The 20,297-nt window shown below is 39.6% G+C and overlaps 1 long non-coding RNA gene across 5 annotated transcripts in view; it reads right to left on the bottom strand.

Annotated features, from left to right (window-relative positions):
* Positions 1 to 9,852: 9,852 nt before the first annotated feature.
* LOC106729788 overlaps positions 9,853 to 20,297 on the bottom strand; it is a 48,382-nt gene continuing 37,937 nt past the window's right edge. For all 5 annotated transcript variants that reach the window (XR_004322417.1, XR_004322419.1, XR_004322418.1 and 2 more), the window contains 6 exons: positions 19,859 to 19,953; positions 19,226 to 19,349; positions 18,873 to 19,023; positions 14,983 to 15,109; positions 12,380 to 12,513; positions 9,853 to 10,199 (listed from right to left, as the gene is read on the bottom strand). This is a non-coding gene — a long non-coding RNA (uncharacterized LOC106729788). The remainder of the gene's footprint in view (positions 10,200 to 12,379; positions 12,514 to 14,982; positions 15,110 to 18,872; positions 19,024 to 19,225; positions 19,350 to 19,858; positions 19,954 to 20,297) is intronic.

Below are 20,297 nucleotides of genomic sequence, written 5' to 3' on the forward strand. Positions count from 1 at the left end.
ATTCCAGGGCAGGGTATAATAAACACCACAGTTCTCGACCTCGGAGATTCTATAATCTTTTTGGGGGAAATACTGAGTAAAAGAAAACAATTAAAAAGAGATATAAAATATAAGATAATTCTATAATAATAAGAGAGCTAAACAGAATATAATTACATACTATGTGCTATAGACAGTTCTATTTGCTGTTGTCAATACTGGGTGATAGGAAGAAGGGTCTTTAAGGACAGGCAGGATTTGGACAACAGAGACATGAATCCTAACATAAGCAGAGGGTGTATGAAAAATGAAGAGACGGGCCAAATGGAGATGAAAAGTATGTGTTGAGAGGAGGAAAGAGAGCTGGGCTGACTGAAGGACAGAGGCAGATTCTGAGGGACCTTGGATATCAGGGAAAATGCTAAGCATATCCCAGAGGCAAAGGGAAAAAGAAGACATGTTTCTAAGTGTTTTTAAATTAGTTGAACATTTCAAATAAAGTTGACGTGTCCTTTACTCCCCAGCCCCTGCTGGTCGCCATCACCTCTTCTTTTTCCCAAGGGAAGACCACTGTCATGATTTGGAAGGTAGTATTCCAGTTCGTAATTTTATATTTTTCTTCTGCTGGCACACAAATTATGCGTCCTGTTTCTGTTCTATTATGGCTACCTTTGCATTCATAGTCACACCTAAATTAAAGTCTAGAATTAATTACTATCACTTACCTCCTTCTAAATAATATATGCTTCAACTCTGATCTGCTTTCTCATCTTCCATGGTTTTATTACTTAGAAATTGACTTCTCTCTTATTTTTAAAACTCATCAAGGAGGCATTTTAAATTATACTATTAAGTATTTGTTTAGATTGACCAACTTATTTATCCATTTAAAAAATATTTCTTGCATCCCACTTCTTCTTTTCTTGCCAAAGTAAATCTTCATGTACTACACGCCAAAGAACTGGGGGCCAAAATAGTCATTTGCGTCTGAAATTGCCTTTATTCTACTTTCACTCTGGAATGACAGATTTTCCCTCAGCAATTTAAATGCATCATTTCTGTGCATTTCTAACTATATTTATAACATAACAGCTGTATTCTGCCTAGTTATTGTTGCTTTGAGAAGTATGCCCTCAGTCTAACTGGCATTCATTCGAAGGTAGTTTGTTTTTTCTCTCTGGTAGCTTTTAAGGTTGATAGTTTGTAATTGTACTACTGTGTTTAAAAGTGGGCTTGTTTTTAATTATACTGCATGAGACTGGTGTGCTTCCTGAAAGATTCGTGTCTTAGATAATGGAAATTATTGACTACTATCTATTTGCTTTTCTCTCTTTCTATTTTTTCCATTTGGAACTTTTAACAGACATAGACCATTTAATCAACTTCCATATTTTTCATCTCTTTATCTTTTGTGTTATATTCTGGGTGATTTCCTGCAATGCGTCTTCCAATTCACTTAACCTCTCAGCAGTCAGATCTACTTCACAGTCCAACTGGTCTATTAGGTTTTCATTTCAATTACTATATTTTTCATTTTTAGAATTTTTTTTCCCTCAAATCTGCCTGTTTTCAAATACTTTTATTCTTGGTTTGTGACTACTATTCCTTTCTCCATGTCTCGAAATACTTTTTTTGTTTTTACTTATTGTAAAGTCTTTTTTTTAGATGGTTATTCTGTTATTTCCAGTTCTTGAGATACAAGTTCTCTCATTTGTTCATCTCTTGGCTCCATTTCATTGTGGTTGATGTTTCCTGTAATTTCTTTCTTTTTTTTTTTTTTTCTAATTTTCTTTTATTCTTTCTGTAAACTCTTCTTCATGGAGATGAGCTTGAAAGGGGAGTCCACAGAAGTCTCATGCGCTCTGAAACATCCTTTTGGAGTGTTTTTACAATTACCAATTCTGGACAAGATTTTAGGATAATTTCTTAGTTTTGGGTTCCCATAGCCCATGAGTAATAGGAATTCAGGCCTTATACCACTTGCGGCACAAATTTCCTTTTTTGTGTGTGTGTGTGTGTGATTCTTATTGTTACACAGCCCAAGAAAATTACAAACTTTTCTGCTATTCCCCTAGGCCAGTGGATGGTTTCTCTTGTCCCCGATTCAGAAGATGCTAGATAAACTCTTCAAGACTCCTGGCTTTCTGCAGGTGTGCTGGGAGCCTGGGTCCTGATTCTGGTCTCATGGGACTCAGGCCTACATGATTCTGCTCATGGAGCTTCAAAGCCTCGGCTGCTTTGAAGAGAGCCTCGGCCTCGCTCTCCTCCTGATTCACGTGTGAGCATTTCCATCTCACCTCCCTCTTATCACTGTACCTTTGAGTCTTCTCTTTGTTTCTGGCACTTGAGGATTACCTTTTCTTGATTTAGAGGTTTAAATTGTATTAAAAATTGAGGAGGAGGAAGTATGTTCACCAACATTCATGTATGTGTGAAGTGGGAGGGTTGCTTTTATATTTTTCACTTTTTTTGCATCAGCTCAGGTTGGTGCTATTGAACTGCAGCCATGGAAACATAATTTCATGTAAAAAATGCACAGGATTCAGCAACTGATTATATGGAATTGACCTAATTTGCATTCTCCCTCCCCCCAAATAGGAGGTACTGAGACAAGGATTTAAGAGCAAGCAATGAATATGGGAGGTGAAGGAAACACCAGTAGGGAAATGAAGAACTTAGGGGTGGGAAAGTAGTAAATAGAGGGTGTTATCAATCTAGTTACTATTCTGGGCAACTGGAACTTACTCCCCCTGGGGAACCTGTAGGATCGCTGATCTACAGAGGGTGAGGAAGCTGTGGTATTTTTACAGACTACTGCATGTCATTGATTGAGAGATGCTTCTGAGAGGTAATCCACCAACCTTTCCATCTTGCCCCATAGATGGGTTTAGTTATATATTTAGCTATATATTGATGTGCAATAAGTTATTCCAAAACTTAGTGGTTTAATATACCATAAATTGTTATAATCTCATATTATTTGTGAGGGTCAGGAATTTTGGATTAGCTTAGCTGGTTGATTCTGGCTTGGGGTTACTCACGAGGCTGCAGTTAAGAAATCAGCAGGACTTATTTGAAGGCTTGACTGGGGCTGGAAGATCTTCTAAGATGAACCCACTAGCATGGCTGGCCAGTCAGTGCTGACTTTTGGCTGCAGCTCTCCATTCCCTTGACCCCTAAAATGTGCTCAGGACAAGGTCTAAGGCTTACCCTGAAGTGAGTTGTCCAAGAGAGCGAGGCCAAAACGATTTTATAACCTCCTCTTGAAAGTCACACTATTTCCACCACATTCCATTTGGGAGAAGCGAGTCAAGTCAGGAAACCTGGCCCACATTCAAAAGGAGAGGAGGGAGGAGGGTCAAAGACCCTGTGAACATATTTTTAAGCCATCACAGCAGGCAAAGGGGCTTTGGCAGCCAAAGACAGCCTCAAGCAAAGAATGCAGGTGTCTGTGGAAGTCAGGCAGGCTGAGGCAGTAAAGGCTAAAAGGAATGGGTGCGCACCAACAGTGTCCTCTACGGGAACAAATAAAGATGAGGCCCATTTTCCAGGCTTGGGGAAATAGACTTGGCTGACAGGAGGAGTTGCAAAGTGACATCGCAAAAGGCATGGAGACAGAGAGGGGTGAAGATTTAGGGTATTTGAAGTACCAATCTGCTGCAACCACTAAGAAAGAAAAAACACTGCCAGTTAGATGATGATATTCCATTGATCGTCTGATGTATCCCCCAGTTTTGGAGATAAAAATATGAGAAAAAAGAACATCTTAGAGTCAGCAAATACAGTAGTTGCACAAAGAATTTCAGAATTTCACATATACAATTGTTGTAAAAACAAACAATTCTAACTTTTATCTTCTATCTTATATGGGAAGTCATTAAAAATTAGGCATTGGCAGCTATGTGACATGGAGTTTGCAATTAGTCCTTAGTGGGCCATGTCCCTGAACTTGAACAAATCATTTACTCTCTCTGAGCCTCAGTTTTCACATCTGAAATGTAGATAAGGTAGTGCTTTGATTCTCCTACAGACCAATTTAAAAATGAGTTCCAGATAGCTTTCAGATTAAAATGTTATCGAGATATTAGGTGCTACGAATGGGTAGAAGCAGCTATAAAACTCCCAAGCAGAATGGATGAAAATGATCATTTTCTCCTTGAAAGCGCAAGAAGTTACTAATTCCTCATGCAGCCAGTCAAGCTGGAACGATTTCTGCATTTTCAAGAAATTTCACTACTTAAAGGCACAAGGGGAAAAAATGGGAGGTGGTGGGTGGGAAGTTGAGGATAGTCTTACACTAACAGATCCTGCCCATAAATGAATTGAAGAAAAGCCCCCGTTGGTCATTTTCTAGCTGGTGTAATAAACCCAGGCACAGGAGAGCCATGTACCTCATTGGCTGCGACAAGCAAACCCGGATACTGTTCACATGTGGCTGTTTCCTGATGCTGTCTGTGCAGCCGTAACAGAGACAGAAGTTGGGGCTCTCAGCTAGAAAAACCCAGGCTGCCACTTGGGGAACTTGAAAGCTCCCAGTATAAAGAAGTGACACACACCTGAGCAGGTCTGATATATATTCCTTTCTGCAGAGGGCAGTGGAATACATTCCTGGGCCATTCATCATGTTGCTAAAATTAGATCCAGCTTAGAAGGAATGATATATTACTGATTACGTAATAAAGATAGCTAAATTTCTCATGAGAAACAGAAGGAGGAGATATAGTTAGGCACAGGGCAAATATATCCTTGATATGAAAAATGGATTCATTAAGTATTTAATCTTTATACCATTCCTATGAAATAAATGCACACATACATCACACGTGTGTTAAAATGACTTGATAATTAATATTGTTACACTTGAGACAAATCCTGGCCCTCAATTGAGAAGTCATGTCATGAGTGGGAGAATGCAGGCGGAGGCATGCCCTCCACCGAACTCTGAATGGGGTGGCTGGGCTGCGCTCTGAAAACCAAGAGAATCACCCCATGTGCACATAGACAGTGAGCTATGGGTTTGCATCAAGATTTTATTGTATTTGGTGAGGCTCAGTAAGAGTCACTGGGGCTCTCCTCAAGGAGATGGATCATATATTTCTAAGGGTCATGAAGACGGCAGCTGAAAAGATTCCATGTACAGAAGGTCCTCTGAATTGAGTACAGTCTTCATTCTCCCCTCTTCACAAATAAACCTGCGCCCTCCGCATCTCATTCTATTTCCCTCCTCCAAGATCCTTGATGGAAAGGGCAAACTTCACCTTTTTTTTTTTTTAAGTGAGGTACTGTGGATCGAACACAGGACCTCCTGCATGCTAAGAATGCACTCTGCCGCCAAGCTATACCCACCCACCCCCAACCTCACATTTTTTGAAACCTGTAGCCACAGTGGAGGAATTTCCAGATACCCTGGTGATGCCATCCCGAATTAAAACAAACACGAGTGCGTTTGGTTGGAGTTTAAACAAACACAGATTTGTAGCACCTCAGGTGTCAAAGATCAGTAAAAACAAATCTTAGTGAAATGAAAGAAGAAAATAATTCTAAGAATAATAGCTTGGAATAGTAGATTGATCTCACTAAAGATTGTTCCAAAGAGATTATGGTCTGGAGAAAAACACTAACAGGCTTCCAGGGGTTAAAATCTCATTACTTGTGTATTTATACTACAGGAAAAGAACATAGGTTTTGTGGTCAGATGGACTTGGGTTCTTGTCCTGGCTCTGTAATTTTTAGACAAGTGATTTAACCTCTTTGCAGCCCTTCTTCCTCATCCATAATATAAAAGTCAAAATCCTCTAACCACACTGTTCTGAGGCTGACCGTGTGCACAGCATCGAGTACAGTGCCTAGTTTAGAGAAAGACATCAACAAATGCTAGTTCCCTTCCATCCTCCATCCCTTGAATCTGCCTGCCGTAGATGAGCACAGAAGGATAATGCCAGGATCTTGTCCCCTCTCTCAGTGATGAAAAACTGCTTCCTTCTACCTTACCAGGCTAGAGGGAAGTTACAGTTCTAGAGCGTTAACAGGGGCACGTTCATGGGGAAGATCCCTGCAGTGGTCGGGATAGGCTAGGCTCTGCTGCAGTAAAAAGCCCCGCTGCTCTGTGGCTTAACACAATAAAGGTTTATGTCTCTTTCATATAATCTGTCCACGGTGGGTCAGCATTGCTTAATTTAGTCACTCAGGGACCGAAGACCCCACCATCTTTTGATGCCACCATTTTAACACAGGGTTGACAGTTCATTGTCAGAGGAGAAGAACACAATGATAAAAAAATATGTAGTGGTGGCTCTTCATGGCTTCCACAGGGAAGTGATATATGACACTTCCTCTCACATTTCAAAGGGGCAGGGAGGTGCAACCCACTCAGGTGCCTGCAAGAGAGGAGATTCAGAGAGTTGAGGCCCTTGTTCCAGAAGAAAAGGGGTGAAGGGAGTGCACCTGATACGACCAAGTCCACAGAGACTCCGGAGAACCCTGCTGTGGTCGCTGTAGGGCCCTGACTCCCCCGTTCCTTTCTTGGGAGGCAGCTTTGCATGGGGGGCCCCCAGGTCTTTGCCAGGATCTCATCCAAGCCCATTCTTACCTGGTTCCTACTTGTGAGGGGCTCTCTGAAGTTTCCATTATTAACTTGTCTAAATAACTCATACGCCTTTCTCAGCCCACATCCAAGTTGCCAAACTTTTGGATGCTTCATGACAACGTGATCACAACTGTCACTTGGTCACCTTATTTTCACCTCATATCGAATTAAACTCCCGGTATAGCTGATGCTCACACGATTTTTGCTTCCTTCCCAGAAACGCTCAATCAATATCTCCCTTATTTGCTTCCCGTCTGTGGTTGGCTGACTGCATTAATGGCCCCCATTTTTCACCCCTCCCTGTGTACAGGCCCCCTGCACATGGCTTTGCATGGCCTCCTGCTAAGGACATGGAGTTTATTTCTCCAGGAATTCAAAGGCCTTGTGAAGAGCCGTGTTCAAGGAGATTGTCCCGTCGGGGGATTTGGCGCCAGCTGAGTTTGTCCGGCTGTGATGAGTCAGGAGGGAGCCTCCACTGTGATTTGGGCTGGTTCAGTCTGTTTGAAGCAGGACCCCAGCTGGGGAGTAAGGCCCTGGGTCCAGGAATGCGAGGTCAGCAGGAGCTAAGCAAAGGGTAGCCAGGCCCAGAGGAGCCACCGGAGGTTTGGGCCGAGGGTCCAAGAGGGCAGCTGGGGACCAGCCAGGATATGGAAACAGGAGACCAGGACCCAGGAGAGGGTGCTGGAGTGACACAGCTAGGCTCATTGGACTCTGCTGAAGATCGCAAGACAAGTTTCAGAAACCAACAGGTAGAGAGGGGGATCCTGGGGTCTTTCCAAGTTTGGTCAGCATTGGGTAGGCAGGGCTGGTGGCTGCTACCCTAGTCACTCCCTTCTCTCAAGATTAGACAGTAGCAGCCCACTGATCCAATGGTTCTCATCCCTGGCTGCAAATCAGATCACCTGGCACACTTTAAAAAACACTAGTGCCTGGGCTCAACCCCCCAGCGACTCTGATTTGATTGGTCCTGGTTGGTAGGATACGTCATTACTGGTTTCATTTTTATTGAAGTAGAGTTGATTTACAATGTTGTATTAGTTTCCAGTTTATTTACAGCAAAGTGATTCAGTTACACATATACATATATATTCTTTTTCAGATTTTTTTACCATTATAAGTTATTACAAGATATGGAATATAGTTCCTGGTGCTATACAATAGGTCCTTACTGTTTATAGGATACATCATTATTAATACTGTACAGCTGGAGTGGAGAGCCACTTACCTAATCTGCCTGTCCCCCAGCCCTCCCTCCCAGGGCAGACCTCCAGACTCATCTTTCTAAACCATAGTTCAGTTAGGCATCCTATCTGCAATTCTTAAAGAAAAAAATTAACATTCACGCACAGGTATACACGGATGAAAAAACCTTTTTGTTAAGAGTCACTTTTTAATCTGCTGATTACACACGCAAGTTATTTAGATTTAGAACCTGTAAGGTAACCAAATGCAGTCATTTGTCCCAGCCATATATCTGCATGCCCTCCAGAGTAATGATCTGAGTCCTTAAAAAGACAAGCAGTGTATTGAAAGCTTTCAGAGTACTTTGCATTAAAGAGATTCCTTATAAGATAAATTTAAAGCAGATCATAGCAACTTAAAAATGACAGAATATTAGCTTATCAATATATATATTTTTATCTATTCTCACCAAAGCCTGGAATTCCAATTCTTAATACAGAATCTTATGTGCTAAAGAGAAGATAAAAGAGGATGCTAGGATTGACCACCACTGAGGACTTCTTTGGGATCAGGCATCAAGGCAGGCCTCTTGGAGGCAGTGCTATTTGATTTCAAGCCTGAGTGAAGAGAAGGTGGCATTTCTGGGACTATCGAGGGGAAAAGATTTCCAGGCAGATGGAATCATCAGCAAGAAAGCTCTGCAGAGGATTCTGGCTTGTTGGTCAATGAAGAAAGGCCACAGTGAAGCCTGTTCAGAAATTTTTTATCCAAAATGTGGAGACCCTAATCAGCTGAAGGGCAGAAAACGAATACCCAAAATAAATGAGGAGTAGGAGCCAAAGACAGTTTCAAAAGGCCACGAACAAGCACAGCTGGTGTTACAGACAAGGATGCTGGGGACCATATTACGCGCTTTTGCATAACGTTTATCAAGAACAGAGAATGGCGTGGCCCTGCTCGGTTTTCCCTATGAGTGATACAAAATAATCTTTTATTAATATTATTTTAAATTTGCTACCATTGTACATGATCTCAGAAGACCAACTAGAGAACATCTGATAGAAATCAAAGGAATAAATGAATATGAAAGAAAAGACAATTATATGCCCCAATAAAAATTTCTGCCCATTCTGCTACACTATAAAGTATTTTGTAAATGTAAATATTGTACATAAATGTTAAATAAATATATTAATGTAATCTTCCTCTGGGTTTTTTTTAAATAAGCATCTCAGTAGGCGAAGAATTATCATTTCATATGTAAAAGTGCTCTCAGGCTGTTTTCCAGCCTCTGACAGTTACCACAAGGAAGCCATTACGTCAGTAGAGACAATGTGGGTGACAGTTGAAAGCCCTGGATTGGGAGCAGACAGAACTGGGTCCAAATTCCTACTTTGCTGTTTAATAATTGTGTGACCTCAAACAAAGTATGCAGTCTGTCTAAGCCCTTGTATTGAAATGTGCAAAATGTGATAATTCTTTTTGTTTAAATTGTCATTGTTGGAACAAAATGAGGTTATTCAGAGAATATGGCTCAATGGCTGTGACATCCCATGTTCACTGTTACCATCATCGTCTCATCAGAGGGCTTGGGTGCGTGTAGGGATCTCGTAATCGTAAACTTGGAAATACACAAGGATACTCAGGATGGAAGAAAACTGTGGCATGGCTGCTCCCCTCCCGGTGGAAGACTTGGAATGGACCACGAGCCCTCTGTCCCTTTATCCATCAATCCTCTCTGACAGTTAAGAATCCAGAAAGGACAAGATCAGCCTGTTACCAGCTTGTCTGTGCATTTAGCCTTGCCAGTTTGGCTTTTCATCCCTCATTCAGGCATTTGACAATAATCTTAAGAATTAAGAATGGTTTCTGGAGAGAATTCTTCCTGCAACAAACTGTCACCTGGAAACCCACAAAGGATATCACCCATCCATACAAACAGGAAGGCAACTATACAATAATTAGTTACTTTGGAGAGTTGTAAAGATTAATGTTATTCATGATGGAGAAAGATACTCTACTTCAGGCATACTTCGTATGCTGCTAGCAGGGGTATAAACATTTTTTCCCTTTTCTGCTCAAAACAAAGACAATGAGTGCATTAATTAGGAACGATAGGATTTATTCTAGGTAACAGCTCAGAATATAAATTGAGAGATGAAAAGGACTCCATAATCAGAAATCATCCATCACCACCTCCTCTGCTGGTGAAGTTACACTTCTAGAGTTCCAGTGCTGTCTGTCCTGAGATTCATTCTGCTTCACGGTTTTGGACTCTCCACAGAGTAACTGATCAAAATGACTCCAGCCTCGTGCTTCACCAGAATAACCACAGCCTCCTCTGGACAACCAGCGGTCCTTGAAGGCTCAGCGTCTTTTGACAGAAGGGGATGGCTGTTTCCTCACTGACATCATTAAAGACCTAGTGTATCAGGATGAAAACTTTTGTTCCCTGTTGGACCAAAAAGACACATAAGGTTTAAAAAAACAGGCTGCCTCTTTTAGCTGCTGCTACTGATGGCACCATCATCTCATAAACACAAATTCTTAAGGGTCTAGCTTGGGTGCAAGCACACTTAATAATCCAAGTACTAGATGGATTCTGTAGAACAAACAGGCTGTTTAGTTTCATGGGAAAAAAATAATGACCCCAGAGTGAGGACTTGGGTTCAAGTCTAAGGTCAGTTACTGAGCAGCTGAGTGACCTTGGGCATGGCCATTTCCCTTCTCAGAATGTATTTTTACTCATCTATAAAATGGGAATGGTAATATTTATTCCAGGTTCCTCCTAGCCTTGTGGTAGAAATGAAAACAGAGTGTGTGGAGGTGCCATGACACCTGCCAGAGGCGGCACCGTGTAAGGTGTCATTGTCCCCAATTGCTGGGAATCATTGAACGCCACATCCTCAGACTACATCGGCAAGCTGACATCTGACAAATGAGAACTCATTATTGTGTCATATCCCATTGTCTCTGGCTGTTTTCATCCTCAGCTGATGGGTGGGCCTACAGTGCCCTGTCAGCATAAATCCTTGGTAGAGGGCATCTCTCTAAAGGTAGCATTCCTAGCCCCTGCCCCAGGCCATCTCTTTCCACATGCTCAGACAGCCAAACAACTCCCACTCAAAATGCCTAAAGCAAGAAAAGAGAAGCATGGGAAGCGCACAGACACCTCTGTTTTAGATTTGCCCACTTTTGTCAAAATTCTTTATAGATCCAAAGGGCCACAGCCTCTTGAGATCTCTGTATAATAACAGCTATTTAGTTACCATTTGTTGAGCACCTACAGTAGTTGGTCATGGTGTGGACTACCTCACAACTGACATATGACATACTGTTACTGCTCCAAATTGAAAGACTGGGAAATTGAGACTTGGAGAGGTTAAACAGCTTTCCTGAGGTCACACGGCTGGCTAGTAACTGGCAGAGATGGGACTAGACTCTTGGTCTGCTTGGTTTCAAAGTACATGGTCTGACTACTACATTGTCAAGCCTTTCCTGAAACATTGTTCTATTGTTCCTGTTAGTTTTGTCTAGAATCTACCCTTGGGATTATAACCCTTGGGTGGTTATAGAGCATTCAGACGTCCTTCTGCATCAAACTCAATACTGTCAAAGAATTCATTTTTCCATCCAACAGCTATTTCCATCCTGCAAACACCTCCTGTCTGCTGGGCACGGCACTGGGGAGGGACCGGTCACAAGCTGTGAGTGAATCCTACCCCTCAATCCATTAGCGCTTCCAGGTGAGGATGGAGGAGGAACCGCAACCTTCTCCCTAAGATTTGTGGGCGTGCAGTGCGTTAGGAAAATCTCTTCAAATTAAAATCCAAACTCACGGGGATTTTCTTTATCGTCTATAAAAAGATTCACCTTAAGATAGGATTTCTTTAATTTCATTCATTCAATCCATGAAACAGTAAATATCTGTTAGGGCTCTAGTAGGAGTCAGTCACCGTGCTAGTCAATCTAAAGGTAATACTGCATCTGTAAACCCTTTGTTTACTCACAGCCATTCCAGAAACACTAGGGAACACCTAATGTTAACACGTGTTAATTCTCAGTTATCCATCCTGACGGGGAAAGAAGGTAGTTGGGATAAAAGGTGTATATATATGCATCCATCTATCTAACTATACTTCACACTTTAAACTTCTACAAAGACCTTTTGAGCTTATAAACAATCCTCTTAATTTGCTCTGTGGAAGACATATTTATAAATGGTACAATAGCTAAAATTAGGCTGCAAAAAAAGAGGTATACAGGGAGAATGGAAAGGCAGAATAGCTAAGCCAGAAGTGAAGTAAACTCTTGAATAACTATCATTGTTTTTAGTGAGTTTTTCGTGGTTTCTGAGCACCCAGATCAAATCAAGCTTTCATTTTTCTGAATGATGCTACCACTCTGTACCATTAAGCTTATTTTCAGATTTGTGGGGGCCTTCTCTTGGAGAGATGCAAACTCCTTGAAGGAAATAGCCCTGCCATATTTCTTTACACCGCTACAGTGAACACAACAATTCTAGGCACATAACAGGCACTGAATGAGTACTTGCTGGTTAGTATATTAAGATTCTTGGAGAGGTAACAGTAGTACATGAAGGATTTCAGAGACCAAAAGCAAAGGTATTACCTAAAAGTCACTATCTTCCCATTTGTTGAAGAAGGCAATTAGAATATCGTGGTAAAGAAGCCAAGTTCTGTCATTTTCTATTTCTGCATCTTTGGAAAAATTACTTAATCTTCTGTGCATTGGTTTATCTTCATCTGTAAAAATGAAAAAAATAAGAGTGTCTATATTTCAAAGCTGTTGTGAAAATTAAATTAGTTAATACAATAGGAGCATTTACAATACTAACACATGATATGTATATAATAAATGTTATATACATATAATAAATGTTAACCATTCATGATTATTTTCTCTTACTTTTGAGAATGCAGAAGTCCTTTAAAATGAGAAAATAAGATATAATGGATTGAATTATTTCAAACATAATAGGAAATTTAGTCCTTGCCACCAGCAAGCTTAATTTAAACAATGAAATTCAAGCATGACTTCCAGGTAAAGAAGGCAGATCGCATACAAGCAGCTCCTTTCACTCCCGACCAAGACCACTAAAATGGCAGGAAACAATCTTTTCAAGGAATAAACTCACAAGGATTTGGAGAATAACAGAGGACACAACGGCAACAAAGAATTTTCAGTCAGACCCTCACATAGATGGAAACTGGATTTATAACAGTTCCGGCACAGATTGCAGAATGGTGGGGAGGGATTAGAGAGGTGGTGAAAAACACAACGGAGCATCCAAGAGACATGGGATGATACCCAGAGATCTAACCTATGTGTAACCGGCATCTCAGGGGGAGAAAATAAAGAGAAACAGTACACAAGAATTTTCTAAAGTGAATGACAGATACCAAACAATAGTTTCAAGACAGTCAAAGAACACCAAGCAGAATAAATGCTCCCCCCCAAAAGCACTGCCACATCATAGGCATATCCTATACAAGCTGCTGAAAACCAGAGACAAAGAAAATTATGAAGGCAGCCAGTGAAAAAAGACATATACCATATAGAGGAATAAAAATTGAAGATAAGAGTTGCAGAAACTACTCAAGACAGAAGATAAGGAATGGGGTCTCTGTAGCTGAACAACAACAGAAACCTGTCAAGTCAGAATCCTATACCCAGAAAAAAGGTCTTTCAAAAAGAAAAAAGAGATACTTTCCTGAACCAAAAACAAAAAACAAATCTGAGTGAATTCAATGCCAGTAGACCCACACTGCAAGTAATGTTAAAGATAGTTCTTCAGGCAGAAGGAATACAGTAGCCGGTGGAACCTTGACTCTACACAAAGAAATTAAGAGCACCAGAAATGGAATAACTAGAGGTAAACAAAGTTCAAAATTTATTTATTATTATTTTAATTGCTCTGAAAGATAATTACCTAAATCAGAAATAGGAGTATTGTGAATTTATAGCATATGTAAGAGTAAATATGTAGCAATAATAGAATAAGAATGAGGAGAAATGGGGATATATTGTTGTCTGTATACTAGACATGAAACAGGATATTATTTGAAAGTAGACGTTGATTAAATAAGATGTACATGGTAAACCCTAAAGTAACTGCTAATTTTTTTTCAGAAGAGGTATACATGGTAATTCAATAGTGGAAATAACATTGAATCATAAAAAAAAAAGCTCAATTAATCAAGGAGGCAAAAAGAAAGGAAAAAAAGAAACAAAGAACAAATGGAACAAATAGGAAACAGCTGGTGAGATGGTAGATTTTAATTCAACCATATCAATAATCGCATTAAGCCACACTAATTCAAAGACAGATTGTTAGACTAGATAAAAAGCAAGACCAAACTATATGTTGCTTACAAGAATACCACTTTAAATATAAAGACATAAATAGATTAAAAGTAAAAGTATAAAAAAAGATATTCCATGCACTCATTCAAAAGAAAGCTGAAGTAGCTTTATTAATATCAAACTAGACTTCAGACAAGAAATATTACCAGTGATAGAGAGGCTTATTACAGAATGAAAAGGGATTCAATTCTCCAAGAAGACAAAAACATTCATGATTTTATGCCTATAAATTCAACAACCTAGAGCAAGTGGACAAATTTCTCAAAAAGTACATTTTACCAAAATCAGCACAAGAAGAAATAGAAAAATTCAAAGAGCTTTATATCCTTTTTCAAAATTGAATTCATAATTTAAAACCTTTCAACAAAGAAAATCCTAGGCCCAGATGGCTTTACTCACAAATTCTATCAAAGGTTCAAAGACAAAACTAATACCAAACTCTGTGTTTGTGTAACAGACTCTTTGAGAAAATAGAAGGAAATGCTTTTCAAGTAGTTTAATGAGGCCAGCATAACCCTGGTACCAAAACCTGACAAAGACATTACAAGAAAAGAAAATTAGAGACCAATATCCTACATGAATAAATATACAAAGTCCTCAATAAAGTATTAACAAATCAAATTCAGCCTTATATGAAAAGGATAAATGTTATTAATAAGTGGAGCCTATGCAGGATTATAAGGTTGGTTTTACATTATGAAATCAGTAGTTGTAATTCATCACATTAACAGAATCAAAGAGAAAAAAATAACATCTCAATTAATGCAAAAAAACATTTCTGACAAAATGTCACACCCGTTCATGAAGAAAATCTCAAAACACTAGGAAAAGAAAGGAAATTCACCAACCTAATAATGGGCATCTATGAAAAAACAACAGTGAATGTCATACTTAATGGTGAAATATTGAATGCTGCTTCGTTCGGGAACAAGACCTCCACTCTCTCTGCATCTATTCAACAATATACTGGAAGCCCTGGTTCAATAGTGTAAGAAAAAAAGAGGTGTATAAATTAAAAAGAAAGAAGCAAAACAGTCTTTTTTACAGTTGACATGATTGTATATATAAAACATTCTATGCAGTCTACGCCCTGAAACTACCACAACTGAAAAGTAAATTTAGCAAAGTCACAGGAGTTGAGGTCAATATACAAAATTTAATTATAAGTCAATATTTTACCAGCAAACTATCAGAAAATGAAGTTAAAAAATAATTCATTTACAATCACAGGAAAAGCATAAAACTACTCAAAAATAAATTTAAGAAAAGATAGATAAGACTTGTATTCTGAACACTGCTACATATTGCAGAAAGTTATTAAGTAAAAATTTAAACCATATAACACACTTAGGGATTGGAAAAATTAATATTGCTAAAGTGTCAGTTCTCCTCTAACCTATAAATTCAGTGCGATTCCAATCAAAATTTCATGAGGCTCACAGTAGAAATGAACAAACTGATTGTATACGTATATGAAAATGCAAAAGATAAAGAATAATAAAAGTAATCTTAAAAAGAAGAACAAATTTGGAAGACTTATACTACCTGCTTTTAAGACTTACTATAAAACTATAATAAAGACACGGTTACTTGCACAAAGATAGATAAAGTCAGTGAAGCAGAATCAAGTCCTGAAATACACACACTCGCACCCACACGCACACATCCAAGGGGGACAGGAAAGTTTTTGCAACAAATGATGCTAGAACCATTGCAAATCCATACGTAAGAAAGAAGGAAAGAACCTAGACCTCTACCTTACACCATACTCAAAAATTAGATTTAAGTGGGAAGCCTTCATATGAAATCTGAAACTAGAAAGCATCAATGTTTCCTAAAAGGAAATACAGGAGAATATCTGCACTATCCTGTGGTTGGCAAAGAGTTCTCTGACAGGATACAAAAAGCCCCAGTCATTAAAAAAAAAATCATAAAATGGACATAATCAAAATTTAAAATTTCTGTTCATCAAAGGACAGCATTAAGAAGATGAGAAGATAAAACACAGACTGGGAGAGATATTTGCAAAGCCTATTTCTGACAAAGGACTTGTTGTCTAAACTATATAAAATGTCTCTGAATCAATAATAAATAGACATCCCAATAGCCCCAAAATGGAAACAACTTGAGCATCAACAAGTAAACTGACAAACAAATGGCAGTATTCTCGTACAGTGGAATACTGTTTGGTAGTTAAAAGGAGTCAATTTCTGCATGAATCTCCAAGACATCATTTTGAGCAAAAGAAGCCAGGCACAAAAGAGTACCTACTGTGTGATGCCATATAGAAAGTTCTAGAGCAGGTGGAGCTAATCTGTGATTAAAGAAATAAGAAAAGTGATTGCTTCATGGAAGGGGACTGATTGCAAAGGTGGACAAGGGAACTTCCTGGGGTGATGGAAACGCTCTGTAGTTTGGTGTACAGTTACATGGGTAGACTCCCCTGTTAAAATTTATTGAACTGTACATCGAAAATCTGTGCACTTATTGTCTATAAATTATGCCTTGGTTTTAAAAAAGGGTAATTAAGAGAAAACCCACCTTCATGGTGAGTGGAAGAAGCAAGTCACAGCAATATGACTGCACTTACACAACAGAGAACAGGTAAAGCGGGACAACCTATTTCTCACCGTGGGTTTATATTCTAAATGATCTGCTGCAAGACTTGAAAGCAGTTGCCTCTGACAACTGGCTTGAGATGGCCATTTTTCTTCACAGAACTTCCACCTATTTGATGCTTCAAAATTTGTGCATATATAACTTTAGTAAAAATAGAAACCAAAATAAATAAATAAATAAATAAAATCATACCCATTGGCACTGGAGATTACTAGCTTAGATAGAGAACTGTGGACATTTGTTTCAAATAGGAAATTATTTCTGATGGGTGAATCCAGCAGGAGCTTCGGGCTGTGAAGTCCAGGAGACCTAGTCCATTTGCTGTTGGTTGTGTCACAGGAGCCGCCTTATTACCAGTCAAGCATCAAAGGCCGCGGGGGAAACTCAGCACATCGTGGGTGACAATACACTGGAAGAGAGTGCACTGAACTATCTAGAGTAAGGGGGTAGAGCTGTGACAGAAAACTGGTCTGCACTCCCTAATTACAAAGTCTCACTTTCAGCAAACTGACACCAATGTTCAGGCAAAGTACATATCGTCTAATTAACCAGCCTACACAAGAGCTCAAGCCCAGTGCCTAGGCGGGATTCAGCCGAAAAAAGGAAACAAGGACTTGCAAATTCTCAGCCAACCCCCATAGGCCATCTCAGCCAACTGCTACAAGATTTGTCCATTTTGTTTTCACACATCTCTCCTTTCAGGGCTCTGCTTGTAATATTTACAGAAAAAGGCAATGCTGGTAAACAGTTTCACACAATGAGGTGTGAGAGTTGATAGGGTCCTATTCAAGCTCTGAACTCTCCTGATGAGCTGCCAAAAGTTGTTATGAATGGCCCGGCTGACAGGGTGATGACTGATAAAGGAAAAAACAAACAGCTCTGGTAATTCATGAAAACACACAGCGCCAAGACAACTCAAAGTGGCGAGTGACAGTTAAGATAATGGAATTTTGGAAGCTTTTCTTAAGGGGTCCTCTCTATAGAATTATTCTGTTAATAGATTCTCCCTTAATGTGGCTAGATCTTCAACTTTTTTTCCACCGAAAAATATTTATTATGATCGCCAGCAGAGAGGTGCTGGCCCATGCTTTTATACTACGGTCAGTTTTCCATACAATTTCCTCTTCCCAGAGCTGGATGAATTTTAGTTGAGGCCTGTGTCTGCCATTTAAAGAACGAAGATATCCCATTTCCATTTCTATTACTGGAAACACTTCGAAGCTCTCTTCCCTCATTTCTTTCATTTATAAACCATTGGCCGCAAACCTTTGATGAGAAAATAAATATCGGTTTACACACTCAACTGCTAATATTTTAAAAGAGAACAATTTAAATGTGGCTGAAGTCAATTTCCAATTCACATAGCCTATTTGGGGTTCATTTCCTTAAATCAGGCATGACCAAGCAAGAAAGTACCAATTCATCAATGTTTTGCTATTGTACCCAATGTTTTTTCACGAAGTGCATTGTGGTTTCTGTAACAATGGCCTATTTCTCAATTAATGTTTTAGAAAGCAGGAATATAAAGACATACACAAAGGAAGTGTACGTGCACACAAAATACTGCGCACAGGGGGACATGTTCAGAAGATCTTTTTTAGAGTCTGGCTACCATGGGGTCTGAGGATAAGCAGCTTTTTAGAAATGCAGAATCTCAGTCCTACCCGAGCCCCCCACTGAATCACAGAATTTGCATTCAAACAAGATCCATCCCCAGGTGATTCATATGCACATCAAGGTTTTGAGAAGCTCTCTAATTTAGATGATTGAGTTTTCCTGAATAGTTTTAAGTTTCATAGATGATAAAGCTTATAGGTAGGAGTATTCAGGTTTTCCAGAAAGTTTAAAACTATAAATTGGGAGTTCGGGATTTGTAGATACGCACTAGTATGTATAAAACAGATAAACAGCAAGGTCCTACTGTAGAGCACAGGGAACTGTATTCGGTATCTTGTAATAGCCGTTGAATAAGAATATGAAAAGGAATATATACGTGTATAACAGAACCACTGTGCGGTACACCAGAAATTAACACAACATTGTAAACCGAAAATGACTATATTTTAAATTACTTACAGCCATCTCCAAGGCATTGAATGCCTTCATTCAAAGTTCTTACCTTCTTTTCTTCCTCATGAAGACGTCCTGGAGCATCCAGAGCTCGCCAAGCCTTCTAGGGCGGTTTAGCCCTTCTTGAATCATGTTTCTTTACCCCAAACATTCACAGACTCATCCAGCACATTTCTGAGTGGTAGGCATGGTGCCAGAGCCTGGATTTTAAACATTCAATCACTGTAGGGAACCATATGACTTTTATAACAGTAACAAAAACATTTAAGAAACATTTAAAAAAAATCATATCTTGATTGTCATGTCAACAGTTCGGCTGCTACAATGCAGAGTAGAGTATCTTACAGGAGAGGTGACAGAATCATTGGAAAGTTCTAGACAACAGAAGTGGCCTTCACCCACCTGCTAAAGTTTGCAAAAAACCACCATTGGACTTGCATTCCTTCCGTTTTGTGGTTGTTAGTATTTAGAGTCTTCTTTAGACTTGAATGGATCTTGAGACTTAGCCCAACTCTCAGCAAATTTCCTGGGTGTCAACACATTCAAATACATGTGAATTTAAAAGCGTAGGATAGACTGGAATACTGTAAACAAAGACAAAGGGTAAACTGGGGGAAAATATTTGCCTTAAGGGCTCATTCCCTTAATTGACAAAGAGTTTATATAATTCAGTTGGAAAAAACATACCCAGTGGAAAAGTGGACAAAAGAGGTGAATATAGGCAATTCACATACAAGAGTAACAAATACAAGCAGGGAACAAATGGATGAAAATGGTGCTTAATAGTACTCATAATTAAAGACATGCAAATCAAAGCAACTGTGGATGAATGGATCTTACCTATCATGTTGGCAAAAATGAAAATGTTTGATGATATGAAACAGGCACATTCATCTACTGTGGGTGAGAATGGACTGATTCGGCTGTTTCAAAGGGCAAGTGGGTAGTATCTATCAGAACTGTGAATATATATACCCTCTAACCCAGCAACTCCACTGCTAGGAATTTAACCTAGGAACATACTCAGAAAAGTACCTTAGACCGGATGGATGAGGCGCTGCAGTGCAGTGTGGTCTGCCATATTAGATGTCTGGAAGCAGCTTCAAGGAGTCACTCCAGGCGGCTGGCACCTATGACAGCACAACCCACCAAGGGAAGACCATGGCAGTCATGCAGAGTCGAGTGGAGCAGCTAGGCTCTCAGGGACCTCTTTCTGCAACATTCCACGTGCCCAATTTAAGTCTCGGCATAACAGAGTGATTACAGAGCCATTTTGCAATGGAGCCACTTGAAAATTGGCTTTGGAGGAATAATTATCATCTCTTATGGTCTTTCAGACTCCCTAGAAAATTGTTTGGTGCTGCAACAGCTCAGCATGTCACCTGACTCCAAGGAAACCTCTTTGGTATGTCCAACATGTGTTAAAAGCAGGTACTGTTGTATAACTGAACTACTATGCTGTACACCAGGAACT

Source organism: Camelus ferus, chromosome 9 (assembly GCF_009834535.1).
Source record: "Camelus ferus isolate YT-003-E chromosome 9, BCGSAC_Cfer_1.0, whole genome shotgun sequence".
Taxonomy (NCBI): Eukaryota; Metazoa; Chordata; class Mammalia; order Artiodactyla; family Camelidae; genus Camelus; species Camelus ferus.